The sequence below is a fragment of the Euprymna scolopes genome, chromosome 10, assembly GCF_053919585.1.
Source record: "Euprymna scolopes isolate OS-2025 chromosome 10, ASM5391958v1, whole genome shotgun sequence".
NCBI lineage: Eukaryota > Metazoa > Mollusca > Cephalopoda > Sepiida > Sepiolidae > Euprymna > Euprymna scolopes.
This window is the reverse complement of record NC_136491.1, coordinates 74319126-74339555: the sequence shown is the minus strand read 5'-3', so window position 1 is coordinate 74339555 and position 20430 is coordinate 74319126. Positions and strand designations below refer to the sequence as shown.

The 20430-nt window shown below is 31.4% G+C and overlaps 1 protein-coding gene across 1 annotated transcript in view; it reads left to right on the top strand.

Moving 5' to 3' along the window:
* The window catches only part of LOC145286106 (uncharacterized), a 680754-nt gene that overhangs the window by 373268 nt on the left and 287056 nt on the right, over window positions 1-20430 (top strand). The window lies entirely within an intron of this gene.

The following is a 20430-nucleotide window of genomic DNA, read 5'->3' as shown; positions in this document are numbered from 1 at the left end:
TTTGATCCAATTCCCTATTCTTGATTGCAATTACTAACCTTTTCATACTATAAAAATGAATTTCTTACCTGTGCGATTCATCAATTTCCACATTTAAAATAGATATATCTTTTAATTTATCAGTCTTGTATTTATGAGATTAGGATTAATCCATTCAACTACTTACCATCCCTACTATGATTAGTATTTAGCATATTTACATTCTTTTTTATTTAAAATTAGATATATAAAGGTTAAAAATATTTTTACATATATACATTTATCTATCTATCTATCTATCTATCTATATATATATATATATATATATATATATATATATATATATATTTATTGTATGTAATTATAAATACATTTTATACATTGCTAATATAGTTTTGGATTTCCTTTATTAATATAGTCTGGTTAATCTTAAACGATTCAAAAGCATCAGGATAACGAACCAATGCTTTATTTAACTGTTTAAATATTGTATTTTTATCCCCGCCGTGTTTTATCATCCTTATTATCAAGCTAGAAACTGGTGGTATAAAATCTGTTAATTTGAAAGTAACGCTAGCTATTCTCAAAAACTCTGACATAATGGTTCCATAAAACATAAAAACAGGGCAGGTGCTATCTTTATGCGGCATAGTACTATTTTAAAGGGGAAAGCGTTTCTTTTATCAAATATTTTATAAAGAAAAATACCATCCTCAATTTTTATATCTAAATCCAGAAATGTAGCCTGTTGTCCTCTATGTTCAAAATTCAATTTTAATTCGTTTGGAAATATAAGATGTTTATATTTTTTCGAATTCATCATTATCGTTTATACATATAAGGTCATCTATAAATCTCCTACACCCATGAAAGTTATATGTTTTAGATATATTAGTTTTTAATAGTGATGACATATATATATATATATATATATATATATATATATATATATATATATATATATATATACTCGAGTCTATGTAAATATAAATTTGCCCAAAATGGTGCAGGATCCATTCCCATTGGGATACCTATCGTTTGGAGTAATATTTTATTTCCAATTTGAAAATAGCATGTTTAGTAAGATGACTTACAAGTATTTTTAAAATACCTTTAGAAACACTCGTGTTGCTATTTTTATTTTTTACACCAGAAAGCTTTAGAGTTTGAAAAGTCTATATATTTACCTTTTCCACCTTCAAAAGCTAAATCTACTGTATCATTTTTTTTCGACTATTTGCAGCAGCATAGCCGAGAAAGCAGTGATTACACATTTCATAATCAGATTCAAATTGCCTTCATAAACGTGTGTGTATAGATGCGATAACTTTTACATTTGGGGGTGGGGGCAATAGAAATTGCTTGATAAATTTCATATGATTTTTATTTAGAATGGCAGAAAAGTGTAATCAATTTCAATTTTAAAATTTTGCCTGCAAAAGATTGTGTTACATTTGTATTAATTATCTCCATTTAGAGAAAAATTCTGCTGATGGCAGTTTACGGTTATGAACACGGAATAAAGATAAAAAAGAATAATAAAAATCGCATCGTTTGATATCATACGGAATCATTAATAGACATTTTACAAAAACACTCACGATTCCTGTTTTATATATTAGCTTTGCTTAGAATGTTTTGTGAATTCTGTGCATCTTAAATCATCATATGCTATACATGTCTATAAACGATTTTCAAATGAGGTGAACATTTTGGATGAACCCGATCTTTAATACATACTTGTTAAAACAACCATAGTATCATCTCGACTACTTAATCACATATTATTAATTTTGAACGTATGATAACATATTTGATTTGCTATGCGCTTTGGTTCGTTAGGAACAACAGCGGCGACGAGAAAGCAATTAGTTTATTTTATATTTATATTATTAAAACACTTCTTAAGATGATTCAATCAAATAGGTTAAATATATGTCTACGCTAATCAATCTAATTTTTAACTGTGGAACTCTTTGATAAGAAAAGTTACACAACGGAAAACAAAAAAAAATCAAACGTGTTAATGTGTATGGTTTTTATAGGATTTTTCTTTGAAACATTTATTACGGCTTTTTATAAAATATTCATTATTGTTTGGCTTTATTGTAAAGTTCTTCACTCTGTCATTCAATTACACTACGTGTGAGAGGATAAATCGCATTAACTTTTGTACTGATGATAAAATAGGCGTCAAAAGACTCTGTGAACAAACTATTTAAGAAATATGGCGTGAAACTCATTGCAAATAGTGTGATAAAAAAAATATCAATTCTACTTTTATACGCTTCAATAATATTCTTTATAAATAATGTTTCTTTTAGGAATGTTCACAAATAAATTTTGATCGCGATATATGTTTATGTTTTTTCATCAACAATTGTAACCGTAAGTCACTAGTATGAACCACGATCCCATACGGGCAGCCTCAAGACCGTTCAATGTGCGCTCAAACACCTGCTATCTTGTTGGATAGCAACTCATCCACTTTTTCATCGTTGTCTCGAGCGGGAATGGTAAATCCACCTGCTATGCCGTATTTGTAAGCTGGATCATAGCTCAACTAACGTTTTGATTTGCCTTATAAGTTTCTGCTGTTTGTAAAAACGTCGATGAACATATGTACGAAACCTAGAACCCCATCCACCAACGTAGACCCCTACTACCAGGTCTCCTTCTCCAACATCAGGGGTCTACGTTCCAACCTTCCAGAGGTTGAAACACAATTACAGGTGACGAAACCGGACATATGCATTCTAAGTGAAACTGGCATAGGGCCAACCACTTCTCTAAACGAATTCATAATTAAAGGATACTCCAACTTAATATCTAAATCTTACCCCCAAGATCGCCATGGGCAGAGAATGTGTGCCTACATCAAAGATGGCTTTCCACGTCGTAGGAATATCTCCAGAGAAACTCTCAATTTACCTTATATGTGGTTTCGGGTTGCACTAGCTTACATTACTGCATTTATATTTGCCCTCTATCGCTCCCACAACGGTGGGGTTACTATCTTTAAGAGCATATCTGAGAAAATTGATCACATCCTGTCTGCTCATCCTTCGGCTAACATTCACATTTGCGGTTACTTCAATGTCCATAATGTGGAATGGCTGACCCACTCAAATAAAACCGATGACGAGGGGAGGTTTTGTCATGATTTTGCCATTGCCTATGACCTCACTCATAGTGTTCACGAACCCACCCGTGTGCCCGATACACTCGGTCAATATGCAAGCCTTCTAGATCTTTTCCTCACAACTTCCCCTGAGCTGTGTTCATGTTTCGTTCTTTCTCCTCTGGGATCCTCTGACCACTCTGTTGTAGCAGTTAAGATAAAAATGAAATGTAATAAGTCTTCAGACGTACCTCTCCACCGTACTGTATATCGATACTCTATGGCTGACTGGGATAGCTTCCGTACATTCATATCTGACCTACCTCTGCATTCCATGTTTAAAACCGGTGTGTCCTCTATAGTATCAGACCTGACCGAATGGTTAATTGTAGGCATAGACGATTCATACCATCCAAAAAATTCCCCCCAAAACCTAACAGCCAGCCATGGTTCTTCCCTGAATGTGCTGCTGCCATCGCGCACAGAAATCACTTTTTCCATAGCTACCAACGTAATAGATGTACTGAGACTAAAGCTGCTTTCAGGACTGCCAGCAACCACTGTAAAAGAGTAATAAAACATGCAAGTGACCTATATGCTCAGTCTGTTAAATCCAAAGTAGGTGAGCAGCGGCTTGTCTTCCACCAGTTCTGGCAAATAGCAAACAGGATCTGGAACAGAATCGTGCGTTCTATCCCAATTATCATCAATGGACCTGAGGTCATCTCGTCAGCATCAGACAAGGCCAGCTATTTGCCAAGAACTTTGTAGCTAATTCTACCCTGTGCGACAATGACCATAAACTCCCTGTATTTCCTTCTATAACAGACAACACGCTAGGTGACATACAAATATCTGTGCGCGAGGTCGCCAAGCTAATAAAGAACCTTGATTCCAGTAAAGCAACTTGCCCTGATGACATTCCAGTTATAGTGCTGAAAAAGCTCCAACCAGAATTTGTCCCCATACTTACAAAACTGTTTAAGCGTTGCCTTAAGGAGAAGTGCTTTCCAACACCCTGGAAAACCTCATCAGTATGCCCTGTATTTAAGAATTCAGGTGAAAAGTCATCTCCCTTTCAGAACAGACCAATACGTCTCCTGTGTGTCATGAGTAAGTTGTTGGAATCCATATCAAATAAAGAAGTAGTCAACCACCTCAACAGAAACAACCTTCTTAATGACATGCAATATGGTTTCCGCTCTGCAAGATCTACAGCAGATGTGCTGACGGTTATATCACATAGGATTAGTGAATCTCTTGACAAAGGTTTCCTTTCCAGGGCAATTTCTTGACATATCGAAGACCTTCGATAAAGTATGGCATAAGGGCCTACTTCACAAGATTTCCAGCTACGGTATTACTGGAAATGTTTTCTCAATCATTAAATCATTTCTCTCTGATAGGTTCATAAGAGTAGTGGTTGATGGGCAGAATTCAGAGGCCCACAGTATTAATGCTGGAGTCCTCCAGGGGTCCATCCTGGGCCCAACTCTCTTCCTGATCTACATCAATGATCTCTCAAAACACATACTTAAATCATTCGTTGACATCTATGCTGATTACACGACCATCTATGGCAACACATCAAACGCCGTAAATGACAAAGTTCTCTCTAATTCTCTCTCCTCTGATCTTGAGCGCGTGGTACAGTGGGGTAAGAGGTGGCCGGTCACTTTTAATGCATCCAAAACCATGCTTCTATCTTTACATAATCAACGCTCTGATCCCAATCTGGCATCAATTGAAATGGATGGCACTCGTCTTGGGGAGGCTCCATGTTTTGACAAGCTTCTGGGGTTGACCTTTACTCCTGATCTGAAATGGAACACGTACATCAAATCTGTTGCCAGGGGCGCTGGGAAAATGGTCGGACCCCTCAAACGCTCCAGAAGATATCTCACTAATGATGCAATTCTCTATGTGTATAAAAGCCAAGTACGTCCAAGGATGGAGTACTGCTGCCACATCTGGGAGGAGCTGCTAAAAACAGCCTATCCTGCCTTGGCAGAGTACAAAATAGACTTCGTGGTTTAGTGGGGAATGCCCTTTTCTCTTCCCTGCAACCTCTCTCCCACAGAAGAGACGTTGCGAGCCTGTCTTTGTTTTATCGTAATTTCGATGACAGGTGCTTGTCTGAGCTCCAATCCCTCGTCCCCCCTCGCCAGTCTTTCACGAGAAACACCCGTCTGGCTGAAATTACTGTCAATAATTTTCCCCACTCTTTATCTGTGCCTAAATCCAAACGTAGATTCCATGAGCAAAGCTTCTTTCTTAGCAGTGCACGCCAGTGGAACTCTCTGCCGCTTGCCTGTTTCCCACCTGGCTATAACTTGGGCGTCTTCAAGTCCGACATAAACAAACTCCTGAAAAACCACCCCCTTAAGTAAGACACTCTATCAAAACCCCCAATACTAATGATTACTACAATACTATCTCATTGATTACTGTACGCGCAATAACCCTTATCCCTTTCGGGCCTTTATAAGGGGTGACTCCCATGTAAAAAAAAACTACAAGGGAAATCAATAAACCGTTAATTCTAATAAAAACACACACGTCTTTGGTGTGTACATTTTTATAGATATATTATTTATATTTAGAGATATTGAGGATTTTTTTCATAAGAAAAGGTTAATATATTTGTACTCTGTAAGCTGATGTTACACTTCTTATTAGTCGTTTTACGAACTTTTGGATTTCAATAGATGCTGCTGCAAAACGCCCATTTATCCGGTGTATTCTTCACAGACATTTCAATCTCTCGTGCCATATCTGACTAATATGCTCTCAAGTCACATTTGTACCCAGTTCTCGACAATTCTTGCCTGGCATAGACAAAACATGTGTCATCTGTCTCGATTCTTTTCAACATATGAAATAATAATATATTAGTTTATCGGTATACTCTTTAGAATGTGTACTGACGCTTTTAACCACACTAGATCTTTTGTAGGACCCAGGTACATTACCACACGGTATAATTAATCTGGCAAATGCAACTAATTATAATTAGTAATTTCAATTACTTATAAATAAACTGCGTTAACTGTAAGTGAATGCTATTGTTTAAGTATAGCATAATCAAATAATCTGTTTTAAAAAGTTTTAAAAGCTCTAGTTTTCCAGATTGTAAGTTTAAATTATATTCATAAACGAAGAAAATATTAACCTTCTTTTACATATACTATATTTTCAAGAGCTAACCTTACTTAAAGATGTCAAAGAGGTGAAAAATTCTCAAAAAGGGAAAAAACTTAATTTTCAAATAAGTGAAACGTTACTGTACTCTTCTACAGCTATATTTTTTAACAATATAAACGAAAGTCTACGTTTTAAAAAAGTAATGATTGTGTTGTGTTCGGATAAATTGTAATGTTATAGTCATTTGATATTCTAATAACAAGTAAACAAGCTCATTATAATTTAAACACAATTTATTCACGGCAGAAACTTTCAAATACTTGGAGGATTATATGCAGCATCATGCAGCGCCGCCATATTGTTTTTTCTCTCCATGGAACTCTCTAGTCTTATCAAAGAATTATAAGAGGCTATAACGGTTACTGTTTTATTTACAGTTATTCATCTCTTTTATCGCTATAACAGATTGTATACTACTATACAAGAAAATGAACAAGGAGTGTACTTTTCGAAAAGGTTAAGGCAAAGATAAGATCTATTATTAAACTAGGTGAATTGAACTATACTTTTCTGAAAAGTAGGAGCGTTCCATTGCTAAACAAGCAGATTAAATGGGCACGTATTTAAAAGACTTTAACTTTTTAAGCGGTTGCTTCAAACAGCATTTTGATTTGTGTCTACGTCTGATCATAGTAGGATGTGGCCATTTGTACGCCACGTCTAAGTAAGGAATGGGGTTTTAATCTCTAAATACACAGATAGGATTTTCGCATCTTTGAATGCTTGCAATGTTTCAATACTTTCTGAATATAGTTTTCTTTTTATTTGAGTAGATTCCGCATTTTCCGTTGTACAATGTTTTTTTCGTATTTCATCTATTAATTTCTATATAAACTTCAGTGTCTGTATACATGTTGTAGATAACGTAAAAATTAGAAATGTGTTAAATGAACATGTTTCACGTGTCCTAACATACAATGCAACCAGTGCAGACAAGCGCTTACATCAAATACACTATGGTTTATTTATGCAAAAAATAGACATAACTGCTAGATTCTAGTTATAAATATAAGATCTGATTCTAGACATGAACCCATCTATAATTATTACACGTATTTATAATAAATATGTAGTATGTGTTCAGATATATGGGTTTTAACTGTACGTTTCTAATCTAAACATAAATACTGCAATGCTTTCATTAATCCTTCAACCTCTTTAATTAAATAAACTTGTGCGATTTGCGATGAAAATCATTAGTACAATATCAGCAGGACATACGAAGGAAAGTGAAATTTAATACTTGCACTTGCCTGTGTAGTTTGTTATTATACACACATTTATTTACGCACAGTCAAAACGGAAGAAGGGAGCATTTCTTGGCGGAGCTTCTCTTTAAAAATCTACCAAAAAGCAAGTACTTATCCAAGCAATATTTTTCATCGATTATTAAGAGAAGTATTAATTTATAACGCTGTACGTTTTTTTTAGAATCAATATATATATATATATATATATATATATATATATATATATATATATATACATATATATATATATATATATATATAGTAAGTTATAAAATTATATGTCGATTAAGCTACACTGAATATTCCGCGTTTCATCCACTCTAGGACTTTTCAAGCTTATGCGCGGATTCTGTGGTTGTTTGGCGTTTTTATATGAGCATCTTCTATTGAGATTTTAGACTCTAAAATCTCAATAGAAGATGTGCATATAAAAACGCCAAACAACCACAGAATCCGCGCATAAGCCTGAAGAGTCCTAGAGTGGATGAAACGCGGAATATTCAGTGTAGCTTAATCGCCATATACATTTTATAACTTACTAACTAGCTCTACCTACGTATTGAGCACTTTTGGAGTAAATACTTAAAGTTTACGCATAAATCTATACTTTCGTATATTACTTTTATGTAGGTAAATTAAGTAGTTATATATATATATATATATATATATATATATATATATATATATATATATTGCCTACAATATTGCCTACAACCCGACTTCTTTATTTGTGGTTATAAATATACTTAACATAATCGGCCGAAGCTGAACAAGTATATTGTATTGTAGATTTAACAAACAAAAACACATGTGCATAATTTTATGGTCAAAATTCCGATTTTCGAATGTGTTTAATTTTCCATCGTTTGTGTGAAATTCGTTCAATACATATTATTAATACTAATTCTTTCAGATTAGCAAATAAATAAATATATATTTTTTGTTATTTTTACGAAAAATCTACTTTTACATTTTCAAAAAAAAAAAAAAAATTCTATTCGTGAGCCTTATATAACCAATATACCATTAAATAGAAAATGCTTTGAAGAATCGATACCAAAAAAGGAAAAAAATAGATAAATAAGCGCGCAGTTTGCTAACAATATGATCATCTCTTTCGGCAATTCGTCGTTACATGATATCATCTCACCTGTGGTAGACCATAAGGTCTATAAACAGTTGTCCATATTTAAAAATAATTGTTATCTTTCCTTTTGTTGCGACTTGCTTGACTCAGTTTAAAGTGTGGTTACTTGCATCTACCACACGCTATTATCCAGAAACTCTTGGTCCTGTTGACAAAACAGGGTCAGACGACCAAGCTTTATACTAGTTGCAGAAGTTGTCTCCAACGCATACTGCGCCTAGTATTTCCAAAAAATGGCCACCCATCTGATATTGGCCAGCCTCGTAGTTGCTTAAGTTCGGAGTTTACGTAGGTAGGTAACAAATATATATATATATATATATATATATATATATATATATATGTATATATGTATACATATATATATACTATTAAATAAATAAATATATATATATATTTAATAGTACAGAAGTTCAGAAAAACATTGGTACCCTCGGTTTCAAGCCCAACATAAAGGGGGCGAGTTAATGATAAAACGTAAATGATGTTAGGTTCTCGTCAGCCATGTTGTTTATGGCTTACGAGAGCCTGACATCATTTTCGTTTTACCATTAACTCGTCCCCTTTATGTTGGGCTTGAAACCGACGGTACCAATGTTTTTCTGAACTTCTGTACTATTAAATAAATAAATATTAAGCTCTTATATCGAAAAAGTTTTTCTTCGTAATCGAGCACTTTGTTGGAATTCTTCCCCCCCAAAAAACAGTAAACAAATATATATATATATATATATATATATATATATATATATATATATATATATATATCGCTTATGAAAAAGAATTCAACTTTTATAAAGTTTATTCTTCACTTAATCGCCAGGACAAATGTTCAAAATACATGGACATTTACAGGACAAAAATAAACATTTAGTCATGTAAAGGCTACCGCTGTTTTTCCCAAAATATTATAAAATTTGTGATTTTTCAATTTCGCCACGCCAAATCTATTGAGTGAGATAAAAGATATAATTATTTTAAATTCAGATACTTATGTTATAATATTTTTACATACTCTAATAATAAATAATCCTAAATCTTATTTAGATAAAAAAATTAATTGATTCAAAAACCTTTAAAAAATATTCAACTGTGTTATCCTTCAAGACAAAAAGGTTGGTGAAATGTGTGTTTTTTTTTTTTTTTTTTAAATTTAAAATTTAAAATTTTATTTAAATAGTAGAAAACGTTTTATATTATTTTGCTTTCTATATGATAAAATTCGGGCTTTTATCTTTCTGGGAAAAAAGTTGCTCAAGAATAATGGATTTTAATAGATTTTTATTCGTTTAAAAAACAACTTGGTTTTTCTTTCATTTTTTTATTTTGGTCATGTCTAGATTTATTTAAATATATTTAAAAATGACAGACCGACGAAGAGACGAACCGACAAATTTACAAATCATTTTGTGTTGTTTGTTTCACGTCATATAAATTCTTTAAATATCAAATTCAGTAATTGTGTAAAAGGTTTAGATTTTTCAAGTACTTTGTATATTTAAATCTTTATTCAACTGTTTTATTTGAGTGTTTCTTTTTTTCGGCATCACTTTTTGAATCACTGTTTTAGTCATTTGAATAATAATAACAGAGTCGAAGTCAGTATTAAAAAACGTCTTTATAATTCAATATGTTTCTATCATCAAATATTTATTCATGATGTTTAGTTTGGTTGTCTTGTTTCTTAGATTTTGCAAAGCGAAAGAGAAAATAATAACATCGATGTTTGATACATTTTGGGTCAAAAATCTCGTATCTTTAGACAACCTGATCTGGTAGCACCAAGACACAAAAAATTAAAGAAAATTCTAACATAGAAGCTCTGGATACATCTAGAAAAACTGTTTGATAGAATTAAATTTGACTCATCTTTTAGGCCATTAGCTTTTTCTATTTTTACCGTAATTTGTTTGTCCGTCAGACATGTCGTCTCCATATTCCCATGCTCGCCTAACAGATCATATGTAGAAAACAAGCCGTTTCCTCGTTGAGACGTGACAATTGATATTCCACGTCGCCCAGCTGATCTTCTTTTTCATCGATTAACAAAAGAGGACAAGGAAAGCAGTACGTGATAGAAATATAGCGTGAATCAAGTGGACATATCAACAATGTCCACAGCACTTGTTTTACTGACAAATGGCCGATATTCGTGTATCCGGCTTGACAATGACGCGACACTCCGGCCGACCTCAGCTCAGTTTTCGATCGTCCGTCTCACACCGATCATCTTTCCATCTTTCTATTTTTTGTTTGAATTTGTTTGTTGCGAATTATAAGGCTCTATTCACCAGGTACGGCGATCAGTTATTCGAAATGTACAATCTAACCCTTACCCTAACCCTAACACTAAGCTGCACAGTCTTTATACCTCCCTGACTTAGGATGATCAGAACCATGTAATCGAAGCCTTTATTTTTCTTTTATAAGTGGGGTTCTCTTTCTCTATCTCCCTCTCTCTATATGTCTCTCAATCTCTCTATTTCCCTATATATATATATATATATATATATATATATATATATATATATATATATATATATATATATATATATATAAATCCTCTCTCTCTCTCTCTCTCTCTCTCTCTCTCCCATATAAAAAGAGAAGAATGCAAGCTTCTCAAATGAAAAAGAAAGATGACGCTTTACAACAGTTGGATTAATATTTTTGGCTACTGACGTCAGATTGACAGATGATAATTCCGTGTCGTATTTGCTATCATAAAATACCCGCGTCTTTACATAACAAACTGAATAAATTTAGAAATTATACTAAAACAATGCATTCACAAGAATATGTACAAGAGACTATCTGCTGAAATATTACAGGGAAGTAGATGCGTATATTAATATTACTAACAAACAGCGCAGTACACATATGGGTGACCATTTACGGACACCAAGTCTACTATGTCTTCTCAGCTTTTTTCGATATTGTTTCTTGTCGTCATGGATTTCTTCTAGCAGTTGCAAAGGAGCAGTGTTGATTCATGGGACTTTCAAATTACAGGCGAAACTACATTTATAAGAATTATCCAGTGTCTCTCATGAATGAACAAAGGCCATAACAAGAAGGTGACCATAGTAAAGTGGTTTTCTGCGCTAAATAAACAACTGGGTATACTAAATTTGAATGAAGCCATTTTCTTAGCACCACAAGACTATGCGTTTTAACAAACTTTTGCTACTCTTTTGCTGTAAGTATATGAACTAATAGTAAATTGGAAACAACAATTCCTACAACAGAATCAAGACGGCCAATAAAACTCGAGCTTTGCTAATGCAAGAAAATGTACTTTTTTACTGGAAATTAATTCTCTTTTCTGTAGCATATTTTTTTATAAATATCAGTGTTCATTTAGTCTCTTAATAAACAGAGACATTTAACGCCAAATCAAATAAATTAGATAAAACGTAACGCAACGCCTGAATGATATAACCTTTAATAACTTTTAAACAATGGATGTTCCAAACGTTAATTCCTCGGATTATAATTAGTTTTCAAAATTATCGAATTTAAAGTTCAGTACTGTACAATTTATGGATTGTAATGAAATAATAACGTAATTATTTACAACCCTACTTTTAACATTTAACCGGCGTCTGAATTATTGTCTAACAATTTTATAAAACAAAAAAACGTAACAATTGAAATTGAGCTGATAATCTCATAAAAAATCGGTCGGTAAACTGCACAAATATCCAGGATTCTGTACAGGTTTAATGCAAAACTGTGGCATAGTTATTTCTAAGAATTGCATTGCCAAATCATTTTTTAACATTGTTAGCAGAGAGTAAATGCATTATAAAATCTATTGTTTTAGACATATGCCACCTTTCAAATAAATTAAATTGCTAACGTAACAAATTTAAAGCAATTAAACTTATAGAATGACTCTTTAAAATACTCAAACGAAATGTCAAACTGTCGTCAAAGTATAAATTCAATTAAAAGAAAACAAAAATAAAAAGTAAAGCCAATTTAACTTAATTTTATGTGTAATACTACCAGATAAAAGAGGTAGATATAGGTATCATTAAACGATAAAAGCCTCACTACAAAAGAACAATATAGGGAATTGTAGCAATACAGGTATTTGTGAACTATGTTAATGAAACTACTCGTAAGGATTTTCTTTATGATACTATCGCGAAAAAATGAAAAATAAACAGTTATTAGATTCTGTTAAAATAAATAAGTCATTTTGTTTTTTAATGATAAGTTTCAAAGATATTTAGTAAACAATTGATATTGATAAAATATTTGAATTGGAATGAATGCGAGGCCTGAACATAATGTAAATGATGACGTAAACAATCTGGTAAAGATAGATAAACAGACAGAGAAACAAAGAAAGCAAAATCAGAATGACAAAGATAAATGGATTTATGTTTGCTCTTGGTACAAACAGCAGTCAGATGTATGTGCACATATATGCACATGTTTTACAGAAATAGAAGAAAAAATTTATAGAGCCATCAACACCCAACATTGATTCACGCTTAAACTGAATTCAAGTGTATGCATGTTTTCTTCATTATGGTATTTCAAGTGTACTAACAACTAATAAGCAGCAATTTTCGACATTCAACAAGTCAAGTAACTAATCAATAACACTAGTAGTCGAAAAGAATGCTAATGAAAAACAGACTCCAAACATAATTTCATATCTTAAAACACGTTGTCGCAGTTGAATGTTCCTACTTTTGAGTTTTAATCGTTCTGTAAGAAATGTTTGATGGATATAAATTTATTGTTTATTTTCAAAATTACTGTTAATACATACTTAATATTAGACATATTTACTGCATCTGTCTTTTATAGTCAAGTTTTTTAAATTCATTCCAAGTAATTCGTAAAAATTTCTTTACTCAGAGATTTAGATTCATGTCACTCTCTATCTCAGTATATTGCAAGTTTCATAGATTTTATATCTATAGCCATACGTACACAATGCTGTCGCACCTTCCACGTTTACATTAATAGCCATCAACGCCCAACATTGATTCACGCTTAAACTGAATTTAAGTGAATGCTTTGTTTTATATATTCAATTCAATATTAATCAATTTTAATTATCTTATCTAATTCCCTAAATCTAACATTCTGCTGTCTTAAAAAAATATTCAAAGAGAATTAAGAAATATATATAATTTTAACTACAATTTACCAATCATAATCTTAGAAAATATAAAATACTAATCATTAATCGGGGTTTTTTTTTCGAATTGGCGGTTGTACAAGATTTTCCTATAATTTTTCACATTATTATTGTACTCGGCATGACATTCTAAGTGGTTGCATGATAAATAGCAGAAAAAAACAGTGTGGCAGATTTTGCTGAATATTGTACGTTTTAATGGATCATTGACTTTGGATTTGTTCCTATACCCAGTATTATCTCGTTGTAGTTGGTGTTGCTGCTTAGAATTGGTTGTAACTTTGTGGATCCTGCAAGCTCTCTTTCATCTGCTTCTATTTGCTCAACTCAGGTTTCAGTGGACTCAAATATGGATGCTCTTTGATGCGCTTCTTCTACTGTAAAATCAGTGTTTATCTTGTTTAATAAACATTGCGTAATTTGATTAACAGGCATGTTTCTTTTAACTGGACCACTACTAAGTTACATTTTGCTTCCTTTATACGTAGACAGATGACGTAGTCGTGTAATGACTCCCCGTTTTCTTGACTAAGCATCCCAATTTATGTCATTCAAATATATTTGTTTTCTGGATTAATATTCGCCCAGTGCTATTTTTGTTAATTTTTATGTAGGCTTAACTTGACCTGGTGGTCTCGCTAGTGCAAATGTCTTAGGGATATCATTCGGCTTCCTTCCCTCGTAAAATCGAAACTGATAATTGCCGTTTATCATTTGTTAAATAGAACGTTGTAAATGCGTCATCGATATGTTCTGTCTATTCTTTCATGTTCATTCTATTCTTTCATGTTCCTTCTATTCTTTCATATTCATTCTATTCTTTCATGTCCATTCTATTCTTTCATGTTCATTCTATTCTTTCATGTTCAATCTATTCTTTCATGTTCATTCTATTCTTTCATGTTCAATCTATTCTTTCATATTCATCCTATTCTTTCATATTCATTCTATTCTTTCATATTCATTCTATTCTTTCATGTTCAATCTAATCTTTCATGTTCAATCTATTCTTTCATGTTCATCCTATTCTTTCATGTTCATCCTATTCTTTCATGTTCATTCTATTCTTTCATGTTTATTCTATTCTTTCATGTTCAATCTATTCTTTCATGTTCAATCTATTCTTTCATGTTCATTCTATTCTTTCATATTCATCCTATTCTTTCACGTTCATCCTATTCTTTCATGTTCATCCTATTCTTTCATGTTTATTCTATTCTTTCATGTTCAATCTATTCTTTCATGTTCAATCTATGCTTTCATATTCATCCTATTCTTTCATATTCATCCTATTCTTTCATATTCATTCTATTCTTTCATGTTCAATCTAATCTTTCATGTTCAATCTATTCTTTCATGTTCATCCTATTCTTTCATGTTCATTCTATTCTTTCATGTTCCTTCTATTCTTTAATATTCATTCTATTCTTTCATGTTCAATCTATTCTTTCATGTTCAATCTATTCTTTCATGTTCATCCTATTCTTTCATGTTCATTCTATTCTTTCATGTTCCTTCTATTCTTTCATATTCATTCTATTCTTTCATGTTCATTCTATTCTTTCATGTTCATTCTATTCTTTCATGTTCAATCTATTCTTTCATGTTCATTCTATTCTTTCATTTCAATCTATTCTTTCATATTCATCCTATTCTTTCATATTCATTCTATTCTTTCATATTCATTCTATTCTTTCATGTTCAATCTAATCTTTCATGTTCAATCTATTCTTTCATGTTCATCCTATTCTTTCATGTTCATTCTATTCTTTCATGTTCCTTCTATTCTTTCATATTCATTCTATTCTTTCATGTTCATTCTATTCTTTCATGTTCATTCTATTCTTTCATGTTCAATCTATTCTTTCATGTTCATTCTATTCTTTCATGTTCAATCTATTCTTTCATATTCATCCTATTCTTTCATGTTCATTCTATTCTTTCATATTCATTCTATTCTTTCATGTTCAATCTAATCTTTCATGTTCAATCTATTCTTTCATGTTCATCCTATTCTTTCATGTTCATCCTATTCTTTCATGTTCATTCTATTCTTTCATGTTTATTCTATTCTTTCATGTTCAATCTATTCTTTCATGTTCAATCTATTCTTTCATGTTCATTCTATTCTTTCATATTCATCCTATTCTTTCACGTTCATCCTATTCTTTCATGTTCATCCTATTCTTTCATGTTTATTCTATTCTTTCATGTTCAATCTATTCTTTCATGTTCAATCTATGCTTTCATATTCATCCTATTCTTTCATATTCATCCTATTCTTTCATATTCATTCTATTCTTTTATGTTCAATCTAATTTTTCATGTTAAATCTATTGTTTCATGTTCATCCTATTCTTTCATGTTCATTCTATTCTTTCATGTTCCTTCTATTCTTTCATATTCATTCTATTCTTTCATGTTCAATCTAATCTTTCATGTTCAATCTATTCTTTCATGTTCATCCTATTCTTTCATGTTCATCCTATTCTTTCATGTTCATTCTATTCTTTCATGTTTATTCTATTCTTTCATGTTCAATCTATTCTTTCATGTTCATTCTATTCTTTCATATTCATCCTATTCTTTCACGTTCATCCTATTCTTTCATGTTCATCCTATTCTTTCATGTTCATTCTATTCTTTCATGTTCAATCTATTCTTTCATGTTCAATCTATGCTTTCATATTAATCCTATTCTTTCATATTCATCCTATTCTTTCATATTCATTCTATTCTTTCATGTTCAATCTAATCTTTCATGTTCAATCTATTCTTTCATGTTCATCCTATTCTTTCATGTTCATTCTATTCTTTCATGTTCATCCTATTCTTTCATATTCATTCTATTCTTTCATGTTCAATCTAATCTTTCATGTTCAATCTAATCTTTCATGTTCAATCTATTCTTTCATGTTCAATCTATTCTTTCATGTTCAATCTATTCTTTCATGTTCATTCTATTCTTTCATGTTCAATCTATTCTTTCATGTTCAATCTATTCTTTCATGTTCATCCTATTGTTTCGTATTCATCCTATTCTTTCATGTTCATCCTATTCTTTCATATTCATTCTATTCTTTCATGTTCAATCTAATCTTTCATGTTCAATCTATTCTTTCATGTTCATCCTATTCTTTCATGTTCATTCTATTCTTTCATGTTCATCCTATTCTTTCATGTTCAATCTATTCTTTCATGTACATCCTATTCTTTCATGTTCAATCTATTCTTTTATGTTCATTCTATTCTTTCATGTTCAATCTATTCTTTCATGTTCATCCTATTGTTTCGTATTCAATCTATTCTTTCATGTTCATCCTATTCTTTCATATTCATTCTATTCTTTCATGTTCATTCTATTCTTTCATGTTCAATCTATTCTTTCATATTCATCGTATTCTTTCATGTTCAGTCTATTCTTTCATGTTCATTCTATTCTGTCATGTTCATTCTATTCTTTTATGTTCATCCTATTCTTTCATGGTCAATATATTCTTTCATATTTATCCTATTCTTTCATGTTCATTCTATTCTTTCATGTTTATACTATTCTTTCATGCTCATTCTATTCTTTCATATTCATCCTATTCTTTCATGGTCAATCTATTCTTTCATGTTCATTCTATTCTTTCATGTTCATTCTATTCTTTCATGCTTGCTCCTGGTCGAGGTTATCTCACTCCCCGGGATCTATTATTGTCACAGAAAGATTCATTTTCTCTAAAATAATTTATTTGTGAAGGTAAACTATGCTGTTAAATTCGAGTACTTTTATCTTTGTGGTTAATTTGTGTTCTTGTTGAATTCGAGTATTTTCTGCTGCCAATTCGAACTTTTACTCGTGTTGTTGTTGAATTCGAATATGTCCTTGTTTATTCAAAGTCTCTCTTGTGTGTTTTTGTTGTTGTTTAATTCGAAAACTTTTAGCTGTAACTTCGAAATTTTGGTAAATTGTAAAATCCTTTGCCGTACATTGAATACGAATATCTTTCCTTGCTGTTATTTCGTGCGAGTTCTAATTACACTCAAGCCGGAGTCATAGGATGGTCATCCTTTCAATATTCGAGATGGTTGTGTTTATTTCATAGCATAATTAGTATATAGCAACTTATTCTCTGTGTCAGGTGGTTGACTATTTTCCAAAGTGTAATTATAATGAAATAAGCATTTTCATGAACTAGAATTATATCTCTTTTATTCTTTTGCATGTCTTCTTAGTCAGATAAAATACGCCTGCCATTCGTTCGACTGATTATAATTTAAATAATAATTTTATTCTTTGTGCTTTAATTAATTCTTTTTTTGCAAATAAATTTGTCGTTAATGTAAAGGCGATTTTTTCCACATTACTTTTTGGCCGTTTGAACAGTGTTTTGTAAAATAATTTGTTTTATTGAATATCGAATTTAACATCTCGTTTGTCTTCTTCGCAGTTGAAGTAGACGTGATGCGAAAATTAATTGATGCAATAAGATAAGTTCAGGCATAAGAAGCAAAAGGAAGTTTTAAGAAATACTGTGTCTAATTAATGTTGTTTATTGCGTTAGTAACACAAAATACGACAAAGAAAACAAACACACATATTATGCCCGGTTATACTAGATTTTTGGGGTTTATTAGTATTTAGAAAAACAAACCTTTTGTTTATATGTATATCCTCCGTTTTGATACCGTTGGCGTATATTGTAACTTAGAATCAATGACGCCATTTTATAACTCGGTAGATGTATGCGCGCGTTTTCACAGGCTTAAATTAAACTCGTTTAATTCTTTCTCAACTATTATGTTTTCTATTTTCATTATTCCCCAATCCCTAGTTTCTCTATAACGCCTTCTCAAATTAATTTTTTTTTTACACATTAAATTAAAGATTGTGCAGTTTTCGTAGTAATTGAAATAAACGTGATGCAAATATCGGTTGATTCAATATAACATGTCTTGAAGCCATAAAAAAGAGACGAGAAAAGCGACAAAATAAGTTAATAGAAATATTATGCTATTGAGGTATGTGCAATTTGGTATTAGAAAAGTTAGATTAAAATACATTTACATCTTACTTCAGCGTGTAGATAGGTATTTTCTATAACATTTAACAAAAATATATCGCAAAATGTGTCCGGTTTCTCAAATGAATGGTAAATTCGATTAAAATTTACGAAATGTACGCATAATGTTTATATATATATATATATATATATATATATATATATATATATATATATATATATATATATATAATGTCTGTGAAATTTTAGCTAATTTGCTTATAGCTTTGGAAAAAAGCCCCTTTCATTAACAAATCAAATCAAATATATGCGTTCTTTTAGCCGCATACAATTCTTAGAATGAGAGAATAAAATTTTCCTATAGTAGAAATAATAACTGTGAGGATAATATAGCTAGCATATACTACTACACTACTAGGTAAAAAACAGAAGTTCATCTCTAATAGGACATCATCATAACAACAGATCAGGTACTATGTTAACTCCTCCAAAATGGAAAAGATATTATATTGGTAGAAAGCAAAACGTGTGACAACGGAAAATATACTATACTATTTCCCCTAAAAAAGAATATGATTTCATGCTAATCGAATAATTACTACATTTAACCTTCCATATAATGAGGTGTAATACCTCGAGAGAATACGCCAACTTACTTATAAAGGAAGAATTATTTACTGGGATGACGTTCCACTCGGAAAAGAACCAATGCTAGTCTACCTTTCTTCCTTTAAAAGATAATACAATATTAGACCAAACAAGGCGTTTTAATTAATTTTTGAAAGCCCGTCATATTAACGGTGTTTTGTTTTTATGATATATCTTAATAGTTCATTAAGTTTTTTGGAAAAATGAAAGCATAGTATATGTTCTCTGCACCCCATGACATCGACTCTTTTACTATCAACAAATTTATTACTTCAAAATAATAATTAAATATTAAGGCAATAAAAAATACTACAGTGGTTATGCAAAAAGAGCTAGGAAAGGGGAAGAAAATAAAAAGATAGGCGGTCATCCAGTCAGAAAAAAGGGGGAAATAGGGAAGACAGAGATCAAGCATGCTAGTTAGCCACTCTTTCTCTATATTTCTCTTTCTACGTATGACCATCATGAAGGAAAATCAAGAGGATGTTGAAAAAAACTTGGAGTCACATATATTTTTATCAAATCACTTTAATCAATTACTGTTAAGACGGGAAAAACTATTGCTCATATTTAGACCTAATAAGATAATAACATTCTACATGAATATCAACCAATATACATTTTGAACTTCTTAAGAATATGCATTCAAATATGCAGTTCAAATGTTTAACTTTGCGTCTATCTTCTCTATGATGTATAGAGTATTTAAATATGATATCCTGTATAATCGATTTAAATGGCAGTAAGTCGTTTTATAAGGGAAACAATAACAAATCTTTTCGGAAATATTTATATATTTTGTTACTTTTTAATCATTGACTGCTTTTATTTAAGTACAAAATTTGTAATATGGTTATATTTTATGAATAAGTATTTAATTTATTGTGTGTAGATGGTTCTTTTAAAGA